The sequence below is a fragment of the Galeopterus variegatus genome, unplaced genomic scaffold (genome assembly GCF_000696425.1).
Source record: "Galeopterus variegatus unplaced genomic scaffold, G_variegatus-3.0.2 Scaffold519, whole genome shotgun sequence".
NCBI lineage: Eukaryota > Metazoa > Chordata > Mammalia > Dermoptera > Cynocephalidae > Galeopterus > Galeopterus variegatus.
This window is the reverse complement of record NW_007726630.1, coordinates 537,076-545,605: the sequence shown is the minus strand read 5'-3', so window position 1 is coordinate 545,605 and position 8,530 is coordinate 537,076. Positions and strand designations below refer to the sequence as shown.

The following is an 8,530-nucleotide window of genomic DNA, read 5'->3' as shown; positions in this document are numbered from 1 at the left end:
GAGAAGTTTTTGAGAATCTAGTTAAAAGATTGCCAGAAACAAATTCTGAAAGCAAGAATTGGAGGCTTTTGATGACCTTCTGTTTTGTAATCCTTGTGACATTCATTTTAAGAAGTACCTCTAGATATTTGCCAAGCAGCTCAGATCTGGAGAGTCAGAACTAGTATTTCTTTTTTTAATGTCTTAGTTTATATAAATTTCATAGATCAGAGGGGCCACAGCAAGAAAACTGGGCACTAGCAAGATTTGTTTTCTCACAATTAGTTAACCAAAGTTAATCAAAAGTGGTAAAATAAAGTCTAGAGGCAGAAGGCTGAGCATTTAAATTTTTCAGCCTTAAGGTAATTATTTCCTTAGAGAAAATAGGGAAGAATTTTAACATGTTTCTGCTTGTCTGCATATCTTATCACATTCTATTTTAATATTAATTTTTATAGATTAATATTTATTAATAGTGGGAATATTGATGAGGAATTTTGCATAGAGAGAGAGAAGGGGAAAAGAGAGATATGAAGAAATGGCAAGAACTTCATAAAGTGAAAGTTGTAGTGTTCAGTTGTCCCCCTTCTTTTCCAATTAGTAGTCTCAGGCTGCCGTAAAAGTATTGAGAATATGGCAGAATCAGCATTTTATCCATACATCAATCAGTATAGTGAACACTATTTTTATTAATAAGATAATATTAACAAATACTGTTTTTTAAATGCATGTAAAAGAATTGATAAAATTTATATAAATAAGGATATAACTGTGGATTTGTTTGTAAAATAATAATATATCCACAGAGGCTTTACTGTCTAGACTGACAAGTACCTAGCACAACGTAGGTGCAAGAAAATCCAACTAGACTAGATAGTTCTTTGAAACTTTCTTTTCATGACAACAGTTATGTTATATAATTCACTGAGTCCTACTCTATTTCAACATGATAAGTCATCTGCCCCAAAGACAGGACTCCCTCTTTTCTCAGTTAACTTATTCTAAGGCAGAGAATCAGACAGGCAAATAGTGAACTAGACTGAATTAAAATATATTAATCCCTATTTATGTGATTATAGAATACTCAGTGTTTTCTCTTTCTGCATCTAGATTATAAGCAATATGACCAGCTTCACCAATCGGGATCAGGCCAATACATTGCACAAATCAATGGAGACTATTTACATTTGCACAATTTTATATGGTGGTCCTGTCTAGAGAAAAAGATAAGTTTATGTTTCTTATTCACACATTTGCCAGTACAGGAAAAATCTCAGAATTCTTCCTCCTATCATTATCTCAAAACACCTGCCTGACTTCCTTCCTTCCTTCTTTCCTTTTTTTTTTTTTTCTTTTCTAGAATTGGCCTAGACTGAGTGCTTGTCCATCTGTTATTAAACTCAAGCCTGCACACTGAAGACTCCATCTGAGAGCTGACTGTGATACCATGACAGGGTGCTACTGAGCCTAAGGCAGCTCCTTCCTGGAACAGCAGCAGGCAATCCTGTTCCACTGATGCCATCACAGCTACCGACCCCTTAACCACCATTGGATCACCACAGCCTGGTCATGCTGGAAGGTAAATCCTCAATGCTCAATATGGCTTGTTCTGTGTCTCTGGCACATCTTCTAGATGCACGGCCCTCCTATCAGTCTGAGCTGGAGCTCTTCACTGCCTGACACATACAAAGGGCAGTCCTTAGTCAATGCCACATAGAGAAAGACTCTGTCACTAATTTAACATTTGCACAATTTGATGTTGTCACATTTTTTCAGTAGAAATCATCAAGGCACAATAAACATTTCTGTTCCATAAACAGAGGAGAAGCAAGAGGAGACCTCTCAGTGTTATTTTACATACTGTCATCTCTTACCTCCTTTTGAGTGCAATTCCATAAAGGCAATTTTTTCTTTTACTTTCACATGCACAGTAATTATTCCTAAAGCACTCTTGTGGTGCTAGAGCACTTGGGTCAGAAGAAAAGCCTCACTTCTGCCACATAGTGAATTAAAGTGTATGCCCTCACTGTCCTTATGATGAGTACCTTCTTGATGACAACAGCTTCCCTTAGACATTATCTCATTTCATCAGACATAGTCTCACGATGAAAGAAAATGTGGATCCTTTTCCCATCCTCTCCAAGGTGAGTGCAAACTTGACTAACTTAACTTATTCCAGTGCCCTAAAAGAGAAACAAACAGGTGTTTCCTGTCTTTTACTCATACCGTTGGGCACCTACTTGCATTATTGTTTCATAGAGAGATCACTCAGATTAATTTTCATGAAAACAATGAAAATATGCTCTCAAATGACTTGTAGACAGAACTGCTTGGCACAGATATGGCTGGCAACGTTTGAGCTGCAATTTCTCTAGGAAAGAAAGAGAGAAAGACAGAAAAAGGAGAAAAAAACAAAGAAAAGAATTCCACCATATTTCATACCCTGTGGGAGAAAGGTGTTATAGCAGCTAGCCTGCAATCTATTCATTCTCTTTACCAGAGAGATGCCCTCTGGAGAAAGAAAAGAAGCAGGTGATCAGGTTTAATCACTTTATCAACCGTACCACTGGGTAAACAAACTAATATTATTTGCTACAAGGAAAGACTCTTATCTACAGAATGGCCTTAGCGGGGTGTCCATGGTTAAATAATTACCGAGAGTAAATAAACCCATAATCTATGACACATGGCTTCCTTGAGAATGTTACCTAAGCTATATAACTCTCTGCACGCAAAATGGAAATTTTTTATAACTTAAATGTTCCCTATTGTAGGAGAAACCTCGCAAAACCTCGCTAGGAGAACTCAGCTATTATTCTTTGCCAGAGATTGTATGTCCAATGCAGAACCACCCTTGATGTCCCGAATTTCTGTCTGCTTGTCTATTCCTCATGATTGCCTGTATCCTTGAATTTATTACTGAAGTTTATATTTGGTAATTTCACTGATTCACATAAGCCTCCTGACAATCTGGATGTTCCTGTGTACTAGCTAGCTTACTTGGGAACATAAAGAATCAATAAGAACAATGTGTGTGTGTGTGTGTGTGTGTGTGTGTGTGTGTGTGTGGAGAGAGGGAGGGAGAGAGAGAGAGAGAGAGAGACTTGGAAAGAGAGACTATGTTTATTTATTAGAAAGATGCTATGATCAACAAAGCATTATTACAGTGGCAATTATTCTGCTTTATTCTTTAATTATTCCAATTTTACAAATACAAAGGGTCTTCGAAAAGTTTATGGGAAGATTTGTATTATTATTATTATTATTTTTTTCCTTTTTGTCTTTTTTACTGACTGGTAACGGGATCGCAACCCTCGGTGTTGCGCCCGCACCGCACTCAGCCAGTGAGCGGGAACCGGTCACCACATGGGATCCGAACCCTCGGCGGGAGTGCCGCCGCGCTCTCAAGCGGCACACTCTCCAGTGCGCCACTGGGCTGGCCCAATTTGTATTATATTTTAATTCTATTTTTCCTCAAACTTTCTGAAGTATTCTCATACACTAAATGATTTAGAATTTCAAGATAATTTGGCTAAGCATTAAAAAAAAATCAAACTTTGGAATTGTTATAATTGGCATTCAGCTATAGAACATTATCAATTTTTAAGGAATAAAACCAAACATATCATAACATTACTTTGATTTAAAAAAAAAGAATGTCATACAAATATTTCAGGCAGAGATATTTTGACTTAATTGGAAATGCTGTTCCAGAAGAACCCAGACCCCATAAAATAAATGATAATATACAGTATAGAGTAGATCAAAAAATTATTTTGGCACTTTGATTAAGTGATTAAGTTTTATGTGAGGATTTTGGGAAAGCATTTAGTTAAAGGTGAGAAAATTAGCAAAATAAATATACCTTTCCACCCTTCATGACCTTACCTGAGTGACCTCAAAAACATCTTTCTGAATTCCATTCTAGGCATGAGTTAAACATCTGTGTAAGTTTGGTAGAAAAGAGTAAATGAACAGTACTTAAAAACAATGACTTCGGGGTCGGCCCGGTGGCGCACTGCTACAGTGCGCCGCTTGGGAAGCACGGCAGTGCTCCCGCCGAGGGTTCGGATCCCACATACAGACCAGTTCCCGCTCACTGGCTGAGCGAAGTGCGGGAGCAATGCCGAGGGTTGCGATCCTGTTGCCGGTCCCGGTCCGGTACTGGCACGACACTGAGGGTTGCGATCCGTTGCCGGTCACGAAAAAAGACAAAAAGACAAAAAGGAAAAAAGAAAAAAAACAAAACAAAACAAAACAATGACTTCGAAGTTGGGTGTTCCTGAATTTAAATCTCAGCTTTGGAGCTTACTAACTGGGTACCATTTGAAATTAAAAATCAAAACAAAACAAAACAAAAACTTCTCTTCATAAAACTTTCTTCTCTGTAAAATTGGAGATCATAGAACTACCTTAAAAATGGTACTGAGTGAGATAATATATGAAAATAACTGTTCCAATTGGCCTCTAAATTAATTTAAAATTAAGGATAGGAGGAAATGTTTGGCCATAATCCATTGAAAACTCTTCACTGCGTTTGGACACTTTTAAAAACAAAATGATAACAAAAGCCTATTGATGGGTTGGATAAAATTATCCATCTTCCCCATTGCCCATCTCTAGGTCTTAGCCTAGTATCTTCTCCTGTCACAGTACTCTTTCTCAAGATAGATAAATCTTGCAATGGTCATCATGTGATTGACCTCCCCGTACAGTGAGGGTGCTGGCAGTGTTACTGGGTACCCGTCTGTTCATGTTAGACAAACTCTAGAGTACAATGTCAATGGCGCCACGTAGAGTTAGGTACTGCACAATCTGTAGAACATCACCTGATAGCCCTTGTTGCTAGGTCCCCAACACACCTATTTGCGCTTGGGGAAAGCCAAGACACTAGGTTGCATCTCAAGACATTTTCTGAACAAGCAACATTTCAGTACTACAGTGTCACCCTATGATAAATGTTCAGTCTTCTAGTACTCTTCTCTCTGTTCCTGTTACTAGACAATAGACCTATTCCTCACTGGCCTATGTACATTAGGTTGATATACCAGAAGCTGGGTGTTAGTGTAATTGATTTTTTATTTTCTAAGATCCACACAGTAGATATGGAAAATTATTTTTATTGGCTTTAAAATTAAGAATGCATAGTTTAGTCACACTAGAACTAAAACCGTTTTGCTTTCAATATCTATTTACAATAATTAGATTGCTACTTTTGTCCTCATCATAATCTTTAGGGTCAGTGAAAAAACTTGGCGTTTGTTCTTATTTACTTGTATCTCAAGGTGAAATTATTGTAAAACTTTAGAAATTCTATAGTGCCTGACATGTAGCATGTGCTATTATTATATTATTAATATTATGAATAGTCAATGGTACAAAACAGAAACTAGACACACTAGGACATAGTTAAGGGATTTGAATAAAAAAGGGTCTGGAGATATTTCTGAGGAAATTAAGTGTTCTTCTGGGAGGCTGACTGGGAGTCTATGGGGGTTTGGGGTGGCAGGGATTTAAGCACCTTGAGCCAGATTTGAGTATTAGTACCCAGTGGGCATTTTCCTCATCCTGAGACTTAAGAAAAATTAGAATTCCAAAATCTCTGAAGACAAAGTTGGATAGAATAAACATACTTGGATGCCCCCTTTCCACGTCAATTCTTTTAATAGCTTGTGAGTTACAAGTGTAGTGGGACATGAAAATTTTTCTGATGCAATAAATTAATTATAGAAGTATATGATTGATATGAATGAAAACCATCCTAATTAGAAGATGATGAGAACTGCATGAAGGATAATGACTAACAAGTGTATTATTAAAAGACTGTATTTCTGTTGAGGGATTTAAGCAATTCATGCTCGTTATTTATAAGATATTAAAAAGCGTCAAGGTAGAAATACAGTTGTACATTCATGCATTTCCCTTGAATTATCTTAGACTTGTATAGTACAATTGTTTTGTAGAATTTTTAGGGTGGGTAATATGTATTACGTTGAGCTGCAATGTTTGTCTGAATGAGAAAATTACAATTGCTAGTTAGCTGTCACAAATACTTTTTTCAAAATGAGGTTAGGTATAGGTTATTACAGATAAATAGAGAGATGGTAAATGATTATGTAATTTATTCTTACAGATCACATTGATCTGACTGAAATCGTGGAATAAAATCACTTTAAATTTCAGAAAATCTGGGGGTCTGAATTTAAAACTTTTATATTTTGTAGGGTTTGAGTCTGTAGAGCATCTTAAAGTTACTAACATATTTATTTTATATTTATAATGCTATCATTAAATGCCTATGATAACGTCTCACAAGTAAGATCAACTTATCTCAAGATAAGATTGTTGTTCTACTTCAAAAATTAGAGCAGTTTTTATAGTGAGGACTGGAAGCTCAACCATGAGTTTCACACACTATTTCATTCAGCAAAAAAGTAAATTACAGCAATACTTCAGGATTAGTCTAAAGATGACGTGTGAATTGGCCACATGACCAAAGATCAGGGGACCTGTGTACTAATCCTCCCTGTGCCGTTGCTGAAGAATGAGAATTCTCTTCTGTGAAGAAATGAATCAAGGTAAAACTTAGCAGCCTCATTCATCAACCTAAAGCCACATGGTTAGATGAAGGCAAATCTATGGTAGGAAACTTCCTCAAGGATTGACAAAGGGATGGCATAATCAGATTCCCCCACATTCTGTCTTCTGATCACTAAAGGGACAAAGGTAATTTGGTATAGTTCACCAAATTACATTATTAATAATTGATGGGACAAATCTAGGAAAAATTTTTCATGCTAAGGTCAAGGGCAGAATAGGGCATTACAGCAACAACATATGAGCCAAGGTAGATTGCAGGAGTGGTACTACAGAATGTCTACCTAAAAGTCACACTTGGATGCTGTGACCTCTCAAGGTCTCTCACAAGTCTATTGTTCTAAGAATTTTATTTTCCTTATTTCCACTTTAATACTGTCCTAGGTCTTCTTTCTTTCCAGTGTATTTTCTTCTGCTTTCTTCATTTTCTTAGATGCATTTTGATTTCTATCTCCACTTTCTTTGGGAAATCAATAGCTTGTTAAAGAAGACAGTGGCACCTGAAAGGGGAGAGCTAATAGTCCTGCTCAGAAATCACTGTGCTAACTGGGTTTAGAAGCACAGCTCGGTTCTCTTCTCCCTTTCAGAAATGATCAAGGACACAAATAAATGATGCAAAGAAATATATTTTGGCCTGTGGGGAAGAGACAGAAGAGGAAAGGAGAAAATACAGCAGTTTTTAAAAAACTCTGAGAGAGATTTTTTAGGCAGTTAAAAAAAACTGGGTGGTGCTGTTTTTGCTTTTGACATAAAAAAATGAAAGATCTTACATTATTATTATTTAATAAGGGAACATGGTCCTCTAAAATAAAGAACATTACCTGAGATGAAGTTGCTAGAGAAGCTATTGAAAATGCCTCCTTCGGAGCCAACTATATTTTCTGAGACATTGCTTTCAGAGATAGGAATATAAATGACTTGAAAACAACAGTATTACATTTTTGTTTTATTATTAATAAGAGTGGAAAACTAAGGAAATAATCAGATGAGCAGATGTGTCTTTCTTCTCGGAGAGAACTATTGGGATATCATTCCAGACATTCCTGCTGGCAAAATAATTAACCAGATAAATAGACTGATGACAGGTATTTTGATTGATTATTCTAACTTTTTGTAAATTTTATTTTTCTTAATAAATTTTATTTTCTTAACAAATCCTTAATGCTCTTCTGTATCTTAAACATGATTCTATGAAATGACTGTTGATTACTACCCAAAGTGTTCAGGTAACATATCCCAACACAGAATTACTACTTACCTATGAGGTACCAACTTTTGTGTACTTACTTCTTCATGGTTGGAGAAAGAGGGAAATAAAGGTAGGGAAGTAGTGACGGAAGGGGATGGGTAAAAGAAAGAGTGAGAGAGAGAGATAGGACAGGTAGATAGTAGAGGTAGAGGCAGAGAGGATGATGAGAAAGCAAGCCCTGTGCACTTGTTTGGTCTCAGTTCACTAGCTGTCCTGACACAAGTCATCTCCTATTTGTTATCTGCTTTCAGAGTATTTGTTGTCTCCTTGAACCCCTCACCATATAGATTAAGACCCTGGTAAGTTAGAACATTTTCTCACTTTGGAACCAGAGAAGTTGCTATTCAGTTCCTTAGTAGCTTGCTTTCTTGGGATGTGTCACCTGAACACCTTTGGTTTCCTCTGCAGCTTGGAGATAACTGAATTAATCTTTCAGGGTGCTTGCAAGTTTTAATTTAATTAGGTAATGTATGTAAATTCTTTAGGAGATTTACAGATCCTGGGTAAAGACTCAACAAATATTACATTAAACTGTATAAAACTGCCATTTTTACACGTCAAAAAAGGTCATATACTGGCAATATTATGTGGTTCAACCTAATTTTCTTCTTTTCTTTTAACTAGCTGAGGAACCACAGACCAGCACTCCAGACACCTGACACTACAGTCTTGTGCTCAGACCCTGCTCCTGTTCCATTGCCCGTG

At 36.7% G+C, this 8,530-nt stretch overlaps 1 long non-coding RNA gene across 1 annotated transcript; it reads left to right on the top strand.

Moving 5' to 3' along the window:
* Window positions 1-1,495: 1,495 nt before the first annotated feature.
* Window positions 1,496-2,908, top strand: LOC103588036. The gene is made up of 3 exons (XR_550281.1): window positions 1,496-1,558; window positions 1,911-2,123; window positions 2,754-2,908. It is a non-coding gene; the product is annotated as an uncharacterized LOC103588036 (long non-coding RNA).
* The last annotated feature ends 5,622 nt before the right edge of the window (window positions 2,909-8,530 follow it).